The 17,900-nt window shown below is 28.5% G+C and overlaps 2 long non-coding RNA genes across 2 annotated transcripts in view; one reads left to right on the top strand and one right to left on the bottom strand.

Annotated features, from left to right (window-relative positions):
* The window catches only part of LOC126184849 (uncharacterized), a 54,144-nt gene extending 49,898 nt beyond the window's left edge, over nucleotides 1-4,246 (top strand). The window contains exon 2 of the long non-coding RNA XR_007536891.1: nucleotides 3,631-4,246. This is a non-coding gene — a long non-coding RNA (uncharacterized LOC126184849). The remainder of the gene's footprint in view (nucleotides 1-3,630) is intronic.
* LOC126184848 (uncharacterized) overlaps nucleotides 1-17,471 on the bottom strand; it is a 133,728-nt gene extending 116,257 nt beyond the window's left edge. The window contains exon 1 of the long non-coding RNA XR_007536890.1: nucleotides 17,143-17,471. This is a non-coding gene — a long non-coding RNA (uncharacterized LOC126184848). The remainder of the gene's footprint in view (nucleotides 1-17,142) is intronic.
* Between the last annotated feature and the right edge of the window lie 429 nt (nucleotides 17,472-17,900).

Below are 17,900 nucleotides of genomic sequence, written 5' to 3'. Positions count from 1 at the left end.
ATAGGAAGAATAATTCTTGATTTTTGAGACTTTATCTTTAGAGATCATGAATTTTCTGTGTATGACATAATTAGGGCTGAGAATCTAATACGTATGTAATAATAAAGTGTAATTGTAGTTAATACAACCATAATGGTTATAATAGTTGTTATGTTGGTTTCTATTAATGATTGTATTACAATTAATTTTGGTAGAAACCCAAGAAACGGTGGTAAACCACCTAGGGATAGGAGAGATAAAAATATTATGAATTTAATTTCAGTTTTTATATTTCTGGCCGAATAAATTTGGTCTATAAAAAATAGGTTTATTTGCTTAAATAATAAAACCATAATTAATCTTAATAGTGAGTAAACAATAAAATATAGTTCTCAGACGTTTTCTCTGACTGTTAGGGATCTAATTATTAACCTGAAGTGTCTAATTGAGGAATATGCTAGAAGTTGGCGTAGAGATGTTTGATTTAATCCACCTATTGCCCCAATAATAATTCTTAGAATGATAATTGTTCAAATGAAAGTTCTTAGTCGAATACAATAAGATAATAGCATTATTTTTAATTCTTGTTAGTAACGGAATAAATGAAAGTAAGTTGATCTCAAGTCCTATTCAAACTCCAAATCAGGAGTTTGATGAAATGGACAGCATCGTTCCTATCATTAATGTTGATAGGAAGAGAAGTTTTGTAGAGTTGTTGGTCATTTAAAAGGAGAGGATTGATACCTCTATGAATGGAGTATGAACCCATTAGCTTGTTTACTTACCTTTTTACATTAAGGTGTATGATGCACGTTAATTTTTGATACTAAAGGAGGTAGTTTAATCCTGTCCTATGTAATTTTTTATGAAGGCAATTTTATTTACTTGATTTACCCTATCAAGGTAACCCTTTATTCAGGCACTTCATTTATATTTAATATATAAATTAAAAGTTTTTTTAAAAATATGTTTACGTATTATTTTGGTTACTTGTAATTAATTTATCTCGGTTCGGATAATTTGAATATAAATATAAATATAAATAAATAAATAAATAAATATATATATATATATATATATATTAAATATAAGATTAAAGGGTTACCTTGATAGGGTAAATCAAATAAGTAAAATTACCTTCAGTAAAAATTACATAAGACAGAATTAAACTACCTCCTTTAGTATCAAAAACTAACGTGCATCACACACCATAATGTAAAAAGGTAAGCTAAACAAGCTTATATATATATATATATATATATTTATATATATATATATATATATTTATACTTATATTCAAATAATCCGAACAGAGATAAATTTATTACAAGTAACCAAAATAATACATAAAAAATTTTTTAAAAAAACTTTTAATTTATATATTAAATATAAATGAAGTGCCTGATTAAAGGGTTACTTTGATCGGATAAATATATATGTATATATAATTTATATTAATATATTATATTTAATTAAATTTCAATACCTATAATGTTATTTTATTATTATTAGTAGTAACTGATTATTTTAATACATTTATTTACCTAGGATTATTGCTACTTATGTTTTTAGCTTAAAATAGGTTATTATATTATAAAGTATATAATAATATGTAATTTAATATTAAATATTATTATAATTGGTAATAATAATTATAATTAATGATATAAAATATAATTTATTATATTAATACAGATAATTATGTTAATTATATAATGTAATCACATAATTATCAATAATTAGATTATTTAAATAATGGATATTTATGTTAACTTAATACAAACTTAATTTTATATTAATAACATATTACATTAAATTAAATAATTGTATAAAATATATTTATTATATTAATTAATCTTTCTTTTTATTAGTGAAAAGAAAGATTAAATAATAAAGAATATAATACATTTATTTGTATACATGTTCCATATTAATCTTTATTTATATATAATAGAGAAGTTGTTATGGTCATACGTGTCCACGTTTCTTTTTTTTTGTTGTCAATGATTGTGAATTTTTCTTTTTTTTCTTTAAATATTGGAATCTTTTATTTTTCTTAATTTTATAAATTTTCAAATTTCTTTTTTTTGTTTCCAAAAGTTATATTCTTGCTTGTTTATTCACTATTATATGTAAGTTTCGTTAAACTAAATGTTCTTTTTGCAGTAATTTGATTTAACTATCAAGTGATTTTGGATTTAGCAATTGATTTAGTATCGGCATAATTCGTGCCAGCAGCCGCGGTTATATGATTGATACAAGTGAATATTATTGGTTACAACAGTTGTTTATATTTCTAGGTTTAAAATATAGATTTGTAACGTGAAATGTTAAAATTTATTTGTTGCTCTTTTTATGAAACTGTGAAATTTAAATAATAAACTAGGATTAGATACCCTATTATTTTAAATGTTAATTATATTTACCAGGGTACTATTAGTTAAGGTCTTTAAACCCAAAGAATTTGGCGGTATCTCATTCCATTCAGAGGAACCTAAGCCGTGACTGATAGTACACGATTTACTTTACTTAATTTATTTGTTTGTATATCTCTGTTTTCAGAGAATCTTTTTAGAGTTATAATTCTCAAGACTTATAATTTTAAAATATTTCAGGTCAAGGTGCAGCTTATAGTTAAGAGGAGGTGAGTTACAATAGATTTTTGTTTATAACAGATTTGATGGGTAAATACTATTAATGAAGGTGGATTTGATAGTAATTTAATTTATTTAATTTAACTGATATTGGCTCTGAGGTGTGTACACATCGCCCGTCACTCTCATTATTGATTATTATATTTTATTATTTTAAGGTAGCTTCATGTTAGATAAGTCGTAACATAGTAGATGTACTGGAAAGTGTATCTAGTAAGAGTTTCAAGATATAACTTATTAGTAAAGTGTTTCACTTACACTGAAAATTTTTCTGTGCGAATCAGGATATCTTGATTATTTATTTTGTTATATTTATTTTTTGGTTATTTAATTATTTAATAAAAATAATTTTGTCGAATTTTGTCTTAGTATATTTTGTAGAATTGATTGTTTAGATTATAGTTTATTGGTAATGTAAGTGTTTTATGAAATATTATTTTAAATTTTTAAAAGTAGATTTTATTTATTGTACCTTTTGTATCAGGGTTTATCAACATTTTGGTATTTACTTTCCTTGTCTCGATTTGGGTTGATTTATAAATAATTTATAGTTAATGTATCATAATTATTATTAAATTATTTATAGAAATAAGATGTTAATCGTTTCCCAAGATATCTAGTTTCTTAAGAAAAAATTTAATTTTTTAAAGTTAATTGTTTTGTTTAATTTTTTAATTATAAATATTGACTTATTTTATCTTTAAGTGATAAGCTTTGAAGTTAATAACCTATAATTTATTTTATAAAATATAATAGTAAGCTTTAAACCAGCTATCTTTAAGATTACGTTTTAGTTCATTATTTTTTATTTTGATTTTATAATTATTTTAGGTTTTTTATTAAGATAATTTATTTAATTTTAAAATTTTTGTAATAATGATAGAATTAGTATATTTATTTGTATAAAATTTTTACCTTGTAAATTTATTATAAGGAACTAGGCAAAATTGATTTCCATCTGTTTATCAAAAACATACCCTCTTGAAAATACTTTGAGGTCTGGCCTGCTCACTGAGCAGATTTTTAAAGACCCGCGGTATTTTGACCGTGCAAAGGTAGCATAATCATTAGTCTCTTAATTAGTGGCTGGAATGAATGGCTTGACGAAAAATCAACTGTCTCTCAATAAATTTTTGAATTTAACTTTTGAGTCAAAAGGCTTAATTTTTTTTTTAGGACGAGAAGACCCTATAGAGCTTAACATTTAACTTTTATATAGTTTTTTGTTTGCCTTTCTATATTTAATGATGATGTTTTGTTGGGGTGACATGAAGAATAAATAAACTCTTCATTATTATATCATTATTTATGTTTGTTTTTTGATCCATAATTTATGATCATAAGATTAAGTTACCTTAGGGATAACAGCGTAATTGTTTTTGAGAGCTCATATCGAAAAAGCAGATTGCGCCCTCGATGTTGGATTAAGAAAAATTTTGGGTGCAGTAGCCCAGTGATTAGGTCTGTTCGACCTTTAAATTCTTACATGATCTGAGTTCAGACCGGCGTGAGCCAGGTCGGTTTCTATCCTAAGATTATTGATTCATATTAGTACAAAAGGACCATATGGTTGAAATATTTTTTTATTTTATTGATTAATATTAATTAAATTACTATTTTGACAGATTAATGTGTTGAATTTAGAATTTTTCTACAAATAGTATTGATATTTTATGATTTATTTATGTTTATTTTGAATTTTCTTTTATTAGTTATTTGTGTTTTAATTAGTGTTGCTTTTTTAACTTTATTAGAGCGTAAGGTTTTAGGTTATATTCAAATTCGAAAGGGTCCAAATAAAGTAGGATTTGTAGGAATTCCTCAACCTTTTAGTGATGCTATTAAGTTAATTTGTAAGGAGCAGCCAATTCTTATTATATCTAATTATTTACTTTATTATTTTTCTCCTGTTTTTAATTTAATAATTTCCCTAGCTGTTTGAGTAATTTTTCCTTGTTGTTGTTGTTGTCTTCAGTCCTGAGACTGGTTTGATGCAGCTCTCCATGCTACTCTATCCTGTGCAAGCTTCTTCATCTCCCAGTACCTACTGCAACCTACATCCTTCTGAATCTGCTTAGTGTATTCATCTCTTGGTCTCCCCCTGCGATTTTTACCCTCCACGCTGCCTTCCAATACTAAATTGGTGATCCCTTGATGCCTCAGAACATGTCCTACCAACCGATCCCTTCTTCTGGTCAAGTTGTGCCACAAACTTCTCTTCTCCCCAATCCTATTCAATACTTCCTCATTAGTTATGTGATCTACCCATCTAATCTTCAGCATTCTTCTGTAGCACCACATTTCGAAAGCTTCTATTCTCTTCTTGTCCAAACTATTTACCGTCCATGTTTCACTTCCATACATGGCTACACTCCATACAAATACTTTCAGAAATGACTTCCTGACACTTAAATCTATACTCGATGTTAACAAATTTCTCTTCTTCAGAAACGCTTTCCTTGCCATTGCCAGTCTACATTTTATATCCTCTCTACTTCGACCATCATCAGTTATTTTGCTCCCCAAATAGCAAAACTCCTTTACTACTTTAAGTGTCTCATTTCCTAATCTAATACCCTCAACATCACCCGACTTAATTCGACTACATTCCATTATCCTCGTTTTGCTTTTGTTGATGTTCATCTTATATCCTCCCTTCAAGACACCATCCATTCCGTTCAACTGCTCTTCCAAGTCCTTTGCTGTCTCTGACAGAATTATAATGTCATCGGCGAACCTCAAAGTTTTTATTTCTTCTCCATGGATTTTAATACCTACTCCAAATTTTTCTTTTGTTTCCTTTATTGCTTGCTCAATATACAGATTGAATAACTTTGGGGAGAGGCTACAACCCTGTCTCACTCCCTTCTCAACCGCTGCTTCCCTCTCATGCCCCTCGACTCTTATAACTGCCATCTGGTTTCTGTACAAATTGTAAATATCCTTTCGCTCCCTGTATTTTACCCCTGCCACCTTTAGAATTTGAAAGAGAGTATTCCAGTCAACATTGTCAAAAGCTTTCTCTAAGTCTACAAATGCTAGAAACGTAGGTTTGCCTTTCCTTAATCTTTCTTCTAAGATAAGTCGTAAGGTCAGTATTGCCTCACGTGTTCCAGTATTTCTACGGAATCCAAACTGATCTTCCCCGAGGTCGGCTTCTACTAGTTTTTCCATTCGTCTGTAAAGAATTCGTGTTAGTATTTTGCTGCTGTGGCTTATTAAACCGATTGTTCGGTAATTTTCACATCTGTCAACACCTGCTTTCTTTGGGATTGGAATTATTACATTCTTCTTGAAGTCTGAGGGTATTTCGCCTGTTTCATACATCTTGCTCACCAGATGGTAGAGTTTTGTCAGGACTGGCTCTCCCAAGGCCGTCAGTAGTTCTACTGGAATGTTGTCTACTCCGGGGGCCTTGTTTCGACTCAGGTCTTTCACTGCTCTGTCAAACTCTTCACGCAGTATCGTATCTCCCATTTCATCTGCATCTACATCCTCTTCCATTTCCATAATATTGTTCTCGAGTACATCGCCCTTGTATAGACCCTCTATATACTCCTTCCACCTTTCTGCTTTCCCTTCTTTGCTTAGAACTGGGTTTCCATCTGAGCTCTTGATGTTCATACAAGTGGTTCTCTTATCTCCAAAGGTCTCTTTAATTTTCCTGTAGGCAGTATCTATCTTACCCCTAGTGACACAAGCCTCTACATCCTTACATTTGTCCTCTAGCCATCCCTGCTTAGCCATTTTGCACTTCCTGTCGATATCATTTTTGAGACGTTTGTATTCCTTTTTGCCTGCTTCATTTACTGCATTTTTATATTTTCTCCTTTCATCAATTAAATTCAATATTTCTTCTGTTACCCAAGGATTTCTACTAGCCCTCGTCTTTTTACCTACTTGATCCTCTGCTGCCTTCACTACTTCATCCCTCAAAGCTACCCATTCTTCTTCTACTGTATTTCTTTCCCCCATTCCTGTCAATTGTTCCCTTATGCTCTCCCTGAAACTCTGTACAACCTCTGGTTCTTTCAGTTTATCCAGGTCCCATCTCCTTAAATTCCCACCTTTTTGCAGTTTCTTCAGTTTTAATCTACAGGTCATAACCAATAGATTGTGGTCAGAGTCCGCATCTGCCCCTGGAAATGTCTTACAATTTAAAACCTGGTTCCTAAATCTCTGTCTTACCGTTATATAATCTATCTGATACCTTTTAGTATCTCCAGGGTTCTTCCATGTATACAACCTTCTATCATGATTCTTAAACCAAGTGTTAGCTATGATTAAGTTGTGCTCTGTGCAAAATTCTACCAGGCGGCTTCCTCTCTCATTTCTTAGCCCCAATCCATATTCACCTACTACGTTTCCTTCTCTCCCTTTTCCTACACTCGAATTCCAGTCACCCATGACTATTAAATTTTCGTCTCCCTTCAGTATCTGAATAATTTCTTTTATTTCATCATACATTTCTTCAATTTCTACGTCATCTGCAGAGCTAGTTGGCATATAAACTTGTACTACTGTAGTAGGTGTGGGCTTCGTATCTATCTTGGCCACAATAATGCGTTCACTATGCTGTTTGTAGTAGCTTACCCACATTCCTATTTTCCTATTCATTATGAAACCTACTCCTGCATTACCCCTATTTGACTTTGTGTTTATAACCCTGTAGTCACCTGACCAGAAGTCTTGTTCCTCCTGCCACCGAACTTCACTAATTCCCACTATATCTAACTTTAACCTATCCATTTCCCTTTTTAAATTTTCTAACCTACCTGCCCGATTAAGGGATCTGACATTCCACGCTCCGATCCGTAGAACGCCAGTTTTCTTTCTCCTGATAACGACATCCTCTTGAGTAGTCCCCGCCCGGAGATCCGAATGGGGGACTATTTTACCTCCGGAATATTTAACCCAAGAAGACGCCATCATCATTTAATCATACAGTAAAGCTGCATGCCCTCGGGAAAAATTACGGCCGTAGTTTCCCCTTGCTTTCAGCCGTTCGCAGTACCAGCACAGCAAGGCCGTTTTGGTTATTGTTACAAGGCCAGATCAGTCAATCATCCAGACTGTTGCCCCTGCAACTACTGAAAAGGCTGCTGCCCCTCTTCAGGAACCACACGTTTGTCTGGCCTCTCAACAGATACCCCTCCGTTGTGGTTGTACCTATGGTACGGCTATCTGTATCGCTGAGGCACGCAAGCCTCCCCACCGACGGCAAGGTCCATGGTTCAGGGGGGGGGAATTTTTCCTTATTTAACTTATATATGTTCTTTTTCTTATGAATTTTTATTTTTTTATGTTGTACTAGATTAGGTGTCTATACTGTTATAATTGCTGGTTGGTCTTCTAATTCAAATTATTCTTTATTAGGTTCTCTTTGGTCTGTTGCTCAAACAATTTCATATGAAGTTAGTTTGGCTTTAATTTTATTATCTTTAATTATTTTAATTGGTAGTTTTAACATGTTTGATTTTATAAATTATCAGCTTAATTGTTGATTTATTATTATTTCTTTTCCTTTAGCTTTAGCTTGTTTTGCTTCTTGTTTAGCTGAAACTAACCGAACACCTTTCGGTTTTGCCGAGGGTGAATCTGAGTTAGATTCAGGTTTTAATATTGAATATTGTGCAGGAGGGTTTACTTTAATTTTTTTAGCTGAGTATACTAGAATTGTTTTTATAAGAATATTATTAGCTTTAATTTTTTTAGGTGGTGATTTTTATTCTTTTATATTTTTTATTAAGCTTGCTGTTATATCTTTTAGTTTTATTTGAGTTCGGAGTACATTGCCACGTTTTTGTTATGATAAATTAATGTACTTAGCTTGAAAAAGTTTTTTACCTTCATCATTGATTTTTTTTATTTTCTTTGTTGGTTTAAAGATTTTATTTATCTCATTTATTTAGTGAAATTTTTTAAGAAATGTTAATAGAAGAGTTAAACTTCTAGTTTTATGTTTTCAAAACATATGCTTTTCCTAAGCTAATTAACTTATTATTCCTTAATTAGTTTATCTCATGCGTTTGCAACATGGACATTAATTAAGAAGTATGTAAAGTAAATAATTGTTAAGATTTGTCCTGTCATAATATACGGTTCTTCAACAGGTCGTTTACCAATTCATGTTAATAAGCATACAACAACTACTATAATTCAGAATAAAATCTGATTAATAGGATAGAATTGAATACCTCGGAATGGTGTTTTATTATAAAATGGTAAAATTATTAAGATTCTAATTGATAGAAAAAAATGCAATATCACCTCCTAGCTTATTAGGAATTGATCGAAGAATTGCATATGCAAATATGCAAAGAAATATCGTTCTGGTTGAATATGAACGAGGGGTTACTAACGGGTTAGCAGGTACAAAATAATCTGGATCTCCTAGGAGGTAGGGATTAATCAAGCCTAGTATGATTAATAAAGATGTAATAGAATCCTTGAAAGTAAAGTATGGGTGAAATGGGATTTTTTCGATATCTCCATTTAGTCCTAAGGGGTTATAAGACCATGTTTGGTGAAGAAAAAATGAATGAATTGCTGCCATTGCAGCAATAATAAATGGTAGTACGAAATGAAATGTAAAGAATCGATTTAATGTTGCGTTATCAACAGCAAACCCTCCCCACACTCACTGAACTAAATCTGTTCCTAATTATGGGATTGCTGATAATAAATTAGTAATTACTGTCGCACCTCAAAATGATATTTGACCTCAAGGTAAAACGTATCCCATAAATGCAGTTGCTATAACTAAGAATAAACTTACTGTTCCAATTATTCAGGTGTGTATGTATATGTAAGATCCATAGTAAATCCCTCATCCTACATGCAAATAAATACAAATAAAAAATATAGAAGCTCCATTTGTATGTAAGGTTCGAATAAATCAACCATTATTTACTTCTCGGCAGATGTGCACTACACTACTAAATGCTATTTCAAAATTTGATATATAATGTACAGCTAAAAATAGTCCAGTTACAATTTGAATTACTAAGCATAACCCTAGCAGGGACCCAAAATTCTAATTATTTTGTCTTTATAGACTTAATTTGATGATTATGCTTTATTGTCCATTTGCTAGATTGAGTCTTCTTTCTTTTTCATATTTTTTTTAGGCTAGATTGGTTCGTACTTTGCTTTTGATTTTGGGTTGAGGTTATCAGCCTGAACGTTTACAGGCTGGTATTTATTAAATTTTTTATACTTTGGTTGCTAGATTACCTTTATTATTAGTTTTATTTAGGGTTTATGATTTTTCTAATACTTTATATTTTCCTTTATTGGTTGATTTTGAGTCTTATTATTTCATATTTTATGTATTTATAATTCTTGCTTTTTTAGTTAAGATACCAATATTTTTGGTTCATTTATGGCTTCCTAAGGCTCATGTTGAGGCTCCTATTTCAGGTAGAATAATTCTTGCTGGTGTTTTATTAAAGTTAGGTGGTTATGGTATTTTTCGTGGGCCACTCGAAAGGGGAAAATACCAAAGAAGAGGACCAGAAATGATTGACTGAAGTGGTCCAATGAGGACATAAAAGCAGAAGAAGAAGAAGAAGAAGGTTATTTCTTATCTTGGTTTAAAGTTTAATTATTTTAGATTGTCCTTAGGTTTATCTGGCGGGGTTATTGTTAGATTTATTTGTTTTCGTCAGGTAGATTTAAAGTGTTTAATTGCATATTCTTCTGTTGCTCATATAAGAATGGTTATTGGAGGGTTGATAACCATGAATTGATGAGGTTGTATAGGTTCTCTTTCTTTAATGGTTGGTCATGGTTTACGTTCTTCTGGATTATTTTGATTATTTAATATTATTTATGAGCGTTTAGGTAGATGAAGATTATTAATTAACAAGGGTTTAATTAATTTGATACCAAGAATGGCTTTATGAAGATTTCTTTTGAGATCATCTAATATGGCTGCCCCTCCTTCTCTAAATTTGGTAGGTGAACTTAGATTATTAAATAGAATTATTTCTTGATCTTCTTTTAGATTTTTTGCTTTAATTTTTTGTCTTTTTTTAGAGCTGTTTATACTTTATATATGTATTCTTATTCTCAGCATGCTAATTATTATTCTGGTGTTTATACTTGTTCTCTTGGTTATTTTCATGTTTATCATCTTTTACTTGTACATTGATTGCCCTTAAATATTATTTGTCTAAAGGGTGAATATTTTTTTGTTTAAGTTGCTTAAATATTTTAATTAAAAATGTTGTTTTGTGGAATCAATGATATGAATCTTTTTCATCTTAGGCCGTGAATTTATTTTCTATTTGTTCATTGAGTCTTTTTCTTTATTTTTTTCTAGAACTATAATTTTTATTTTGGGTATTTATTATTTAATAATTGATTATAGAGTTTTTGTTGAATGAGAACTTTTTAATTTAAATGGTTCTATGGTTGTTATGAATTTAATTTTTGATTGAATGTCTCTTATTTTTATGTCTTTTGTTATATATATTTCTTCTTTGGTTATTTATTATAGAGAGGATTATATATCAGGAGAAAAGAATAAAAATTATCGTTCGAGAAAAAAATAAAGAAAAAAACTCAAAGAAAAATAGAAAATAAATTCACGGCCTAAGATGAAAAAGATTCGTATCATTGATTCCACAAAACAACATTTTTAATTAAAATACTTAAGCAACTTAAACAAAAAAATATTCACCCTTTAGACAAAGAATATTTAAAGGCAATCAATGTAAAAGTAAAAGTTGGTTTCACGAAAATAACCAAGAGAACAAGTATAAACACCACAATAATAATTAGCATGCTGAGGATAAGAATACATATATAAACAGCTCTAAAAAAAGACAAAAAATTAAAGCAAAAAATCTAAAAGAAGATCAAGAAATAATTCTATTTAATAATCTAAGTTCACCTACCAAATTTAGAGAAGGAGGGGCAGCCATATTAGATGATCTCAAAAGAAATCATCATAAAGCCATTCTTGGTATCAAATTAATTATACCCTTGTTAATTAATAATCTTCGTCTACCTAAATGCTCATAAATAATATTAGATAAATAAAATAATCCAGAAGAACATAAACCATGACCAACCATTAAAGGAAGAGAACCTATGCAACCTCATCAATTCATGGTTATCAAACCTCCAATAACCATTCTTATATGAGCAACAGAAGAATATGCAATTAAACACTTTAAATCTACCTAACGAAAACAAATAAATCTAACAATAACCCTGCCAGATAAACCTAAGGACGATCAAAAATAATTAAAATTTTAACCCAAGATAAGAAATAACCTTCATAACACAGAAAATACCATAACCACTTAACTTTAATAAAACACCAGCAAGAATTATTCTACCTGAAATAGGAGCCTCAACATGAACCTTAGGAAGCCATAAATGAACCAAAAATATTGGTATCTTAACTAAAAAAGCAAGAATTATAAATACATAAAATCTAAAGTAATAAGAACCAAAATCAACCAATAAACGAAAATATAAAGTATTAGAAAAATCGTAAACCCTAAAAAAATCTAATAATAAAGGTAATCTAGCAAACAAAGTATAAAAAATCAAAAGCAAAGTAGGAACCAATCTAGCCTCAAAAAAAAATATAAAAAGAAAGAAGACTCAATCTACCAAATGCACAATAAAGCATAACCATCAAAATTAAGACCATAAAGACAAAAAAATTAGAATGATAAGAACTTAAATAAACAGAACCTCTAGCAGTAATTATTAAACAACTAATCCATAAACTTAGCAAAATCAAACTAAAAGAAAAATAATCAATACCAAAATAATATCTAATTATATTTAAATCAGCATACGAATAAACACTAATTATAAAAACAAAACTAGACAGAAATATTAAAGAATGAGCCAACCATCAACAATTATTAACTAAACAGAGAGGGATCAAAAAAATAGTCATAAATAAATACTTTAACATAAGGATAAACCAAAAGAATTTAAAAAAATCATTACCATGAGAACGAATTATCGAAACTAAAATAGAAAGGCCTAAAGCACCTTCACAAACAGAAAAAACAGAAAAAATAACAGGAAAAAAATAATCATAATCAAACTCAATAAGAAAAATAATAATCAATATAAATAAAGAAAGAACTATATATTCTAATCTCAAAAGAACCATTAATAAGTGCGTACGATTAGAAGAAATAACATAAACACCAGCAAAATAAACCAATAAAGAAGTAAAGACAGAGAATATAAACATTAGTTTTAATAGATTAAAAAAAACGCCAGTCTTGTAAACCGGAAATAAGTCCAGCCCCCACTTTTCAAACTCTAGAGGTGAAAAAGCTTCCATCATCAGTCCCCAAAACCGATATTTTAAGTAAACTAACCCCTGAAATGACCAAAATTATAATTATATCACTATCAAACGTAATGAATATTAATTTTATTAAATTAAGACACCCAATATCAATAATACTTTTCATTATCCTACAAACTTTTCTAGTTGGACTAATAACAGGAACAATAATGGAAAGTTATTGATTATCATATATTTTATTTTTAACGTTTCTTGGTGGTATATTAGTTTTATTTATTTATAATACGACAACTGCATCAAACGAAATATTTCAACCTAAATCAATTACCATAATTATTACCTTAACAATATGGATATTTATTATATCAACATTAATTATCTTAGATATAACAATATTTATAGACTTTTTCAAAAATACTGAAACTATAAATATTGACAATTCAATCAATTATCAAGAAATAACAATATTTTTAGAAAAACTATATAATAGACCAACATTTATTATTACAATAATAATAATAATTTATTTATTTTTATCACTGTTAGCAGTTGTTAAAATCACTAATATTAACCAGGGACTAATTCGTAAAATAAGATAATTTACTAATGAATAAACCCTTACGATTAAGACATCCTTTAATTAAAATCATTAATAACTCTTTAGTTGATTTACCCGCACCACCAAATATTTCATTTTGATGAAATTTTGGGTCCCTGCTAGGGTTATGCTTGGTAATTCAAATTGTAACTGAACTATTTTTGGCTATACATTATACATCAAATATTGAAATAGCATTTAGTAGTGTAGTGCACATCTGCCGAGACGTAAATAATGGTTGAATTATTCGAACCTTACATGCAAATGGAGCTTCTATATTTTTTATTTGTATTTATTTGCATGTAGGACGAGGGATTTACTATGGATCTTACATATACATACACACCTGAATAATTGGAACAGTAATTTTATTCTTAGTTATAGCAACTGCATTTATAGGATACGTTTTACCTTGAGGTCAAATATCATTTTGAGGTGCGACATTAATTACTAATTTATTATCAGCAATCCCATATTTAGGAACAAATTTAGTTCAATGAGTGTGGGGAGGTTTTGCTGTTGATAACGCAACATTAATTCGATTCTGTACATTCCATATCGTACTACCATTTATTATTGCTGCAATGGCAACAATTCATTTATTTTTTCTCCACCAAACAGGGTCAAATAACCCCTTAGGACTAAATGGAGATATCGAAAAAATCCCATTTCACCCATACTTTACTTTCAAGGATTCTATTACATCTTTATTAATCATACTAGGCTTGATTAATCCCTACCTCCTAGGAGATCCAGATTATTTTGTACCTGCTAACCCGTTAGTAACCCCTCGTTCATATTCAACCAGAATGATATTTCTTATTTGCATATGCAATTCTTCGATCATTTCCGAATAAGCTAGGAGGTGTTATTGCATTTTTTCTATCAATTAGAATCTTAATAATTTTACCATTTTATAATAAAACACCATTCCGAGGTATTCAATTCTATCCTATTAATCAGATTTTATTCTGAATTATAGTAGTTGTTGTATGCTTATTAACATGAATTGGTAAGCGACCTGTTGAAGAACATTATATTAGAACAGGACAAATCTTAACAATTATTTACTTTACATACTTCTTAATTAATGTCCATGTTGCAAACGCTGAGATAAACTAATTAAGGAATAATCAGTTAATTAGCTTAGGAAAAGCATATGTTTTGAAAACATAAAACTAGAAGTTTAACTCTTCTATTATCGTTTTTTAAAAAATTTCACTAAATAAATGACATAAATAAAATCTTTAAACCAACAAAGAAAATAAAAAAATTCAAAGATAAACGTAAAAACATTTTTCAAGCTAAGTACATTAATTTATCATAACGAAAACGTGACAATGTACCCCGAACTCAAATAAAACCAAAAGATATAACAGCAAGCTTAATAAAAAATATAAAAGAATAAAAATCACCTCCTAAAAAAATTAAAGCTAATAATATTCTTATAAAAACAATTCTAGTATACTCAGCTAAAAAAATTAAAGTAAACCCTCCCGCACCATATTCAATATTAAAACCTGAAACTAACTCAGATTCACCCTCGGCAAAATCGAAAGGGGTTCGGTTAGTTTCAGCTAAACAAGAAGCAAAACAAGCTAAAGCTAAAGGAAAAGAAATAATAATAAATCAACAATAAAGCTGATAATTTATAAAATCAAACATGTTAAAACTACCAATTAAAATAATTAAAGCCAAACTAACTTCATATGAAATTGTTTGAGCAACAGACCGAAGAGAACCTAATAAACAATAATTGAATTAGAAGACCAACCAGCAATTATAACAGTATAGACACCTAATCTAGTACAATATAAAAAAAATTAAAATCCATAAGAAAAAGAACATATATAAGTTAAATAAGGAAAAATTACTCAAACAGCTAAGGAAATTATTAAATTAAAAACAGGAGAAAAATGATAAAGTAAATAATTAGATATAATAGGAATTGGCTGCTCCTTACATATTAACTTAATAGCATCACTAAAAGGTTGAGGAATTCCTACAAATCCGACTTTCTTTGGACCCTTTCGAATTTGAATATAACCTAAAACCTTATGCTCTAATAAAGTTAAAAAAGCAACACTAATTAAAACACAAATAACTAATAAAAAATTCAAAATAAACATAAATAAATCATAAAATATCAATACTATTTGCAGAAAAATTCTACATAAATGAATACTAAATTCAACACATTAATCTGTCAAAATAGTAATCTAATTAATATTAATCAATATAATAAAAAATATTTCAAACATATGGTCCTTTCGTACTAATATGAATTAATAATCTTAGGATAGAAACCGACCTGGATCACGCCGGGCTGAACTCGGATCATGTAAGAATTTAAAGGTCGAACAGAACTAATTAATGGGCTCCTGTACCCAAAATTTTTCTTAATCCAACATCGAGGTCGGAATCTGCTCTCAAAAACAATTACGCTGTTATCCCTAAGGTAACTTAATCTTATGATCATAAATTATGGATCAAAACAACAAACATAAATAAATGATATAATAATGAATTCTAATATTATTACAAAAATATTAAAATTAAATTTATAATCTTAATAAAAAATCTAAAATATTTATAAAATCGAGATAAATAATAATGAACTAAAACGTAATCTTTAAGATAGCTAGTTTAAAGCTTACTATTATATTTTATAAATTAAATTATAGGTTATTAACTTCAAAGCTTATCCCTTAAAGAATAAATAAGTTAATATTTATAATTAAAAAATTAAATAAAACAATTAACTTTAAAAAATTAAATTTTTTCTTAAGTAACTAGATAATTGGGAAACGATTAACATATCATTTCTATAAATAATTTAATAATAATTATGATACATTAACTATAAATTATTTATAAATCAACCCAAATCGAGACAAGCAAAGTAAATACCAAAATTTTGATAAACCCTGATACAAAAGGTACAGTAAATAAAATCTACTTTAACAAATTTAAAATAACATTTCATAAAACACTTACATTACTAATTAACTATAATCTAAAATATCAATTCTACAAAATATACTAAGATAAAATTCGACAAAATTATTTTTATTAAATAATTAAATAAACAAAACATAAATATAATGAAATAAATAATCAAGATATCCTGATTCGCACAGAAAAATTTTCAGTGTAAGTGAAACACTTTACTAATAAGTTATATCTTGAAACTCTAACTAGATACACTTTCCAGTGCATCTACTATGTTACGACTTATCTAACTTGAAGCTACCTTAAAATAATAAGATAGAATAATCAATAATGAGAGCGACGGGCGATGTGTACACACCTCAGAGCCAATATCAGTTAAATTAAATAAATTAAATTACTATCAAATCCACCTTCATTAATAGTATTTCACCATCAAATCTGTTATAAACAAAAATCTATTGTAACCCACCTCCTCTTAACTATAAGCTGCACCTTGACCTGAAATATTTTATAATTATAAATCTTGAGAATTGTAACTCTAAAAAGATTCTCTGATAACGGAGATATACAAACAAATAAATTAAGTAAAGTAAATCGTGTACTATCAATCACAGGGTAGGTTCCTCTGAATGGAATGAGATACTGCCAAATTCTTTGGGTTTAAAGACCTTAACTAATAGTACCCTGGTAAATATAATTAACATTTAAAATAATAGGGTATCTAATCCTAGTTTATTATTTAAATTTCACAGATTCATAAAAAGAGCTATAAATAAATTTTAACATTTCACCTTACAAATTTATATTTTAACCCAAAATATATAAACAACTGTTTTAACCAATAATATTCACTTGTATCAATCGTATAACCGCGGCTGCTGGCACGAATTATGCCGATACTAAATCAATTGCTAAATCCAAAATAACTTGATAATTAAATCAAATTACTGCAAAATAGAACATTTAGTTTAACAAAACTTACATATAATACAAAGAAAAAGTGAGTAAACAAGCAAGAATGAAACTTTTGGAAACAAAAATATGAAATTTCAAAATTTATAAAATTAAGAAAAAATAAAAGATCCAAATATTTAAAAAAAAAATCACAAACATTGACAGAAAAAAAAAGAAACGGAGCCACGTATGACCACAACTTCTCTATTATATATAAATAAAGATTAATATGGAACATGTATACAGATAAATGTATTATATTCTTTATTATTTAATCTTTCTTTTCACTAATAATAAATAAAGATTAATTAATATAATAATTATATTTTATACAATTATGTAATTTAATGTAATATGTTATTAATATAAAATAAAGCTTATATTAAGTTAACTTAAATATTCATTAGTTAAATAATCTAATTATAGATAATTATTTAATTATATTATATAATTAATATAATTATTTATATTA

This window comes from Schistocerca cancellata, chromosome 4 (assembly GCF_023864275.1).
Source record: "Schistocerca cancellata isolate TAMUIC-IGC-003103 chromosome 4, iqSchCanc2.1, whole genome shotgun sequence".
In the NCBI taxonomy this organism is placed as follows: Eukaryota; Metazoa; Arthropoda; class Insecta; order Orthoptera; family Acrididae; genus Schistocerca; species Schistocerca cancellata.
This window is presented reverse-complemented; position numbering and strand designations above follow the sequence as displayed.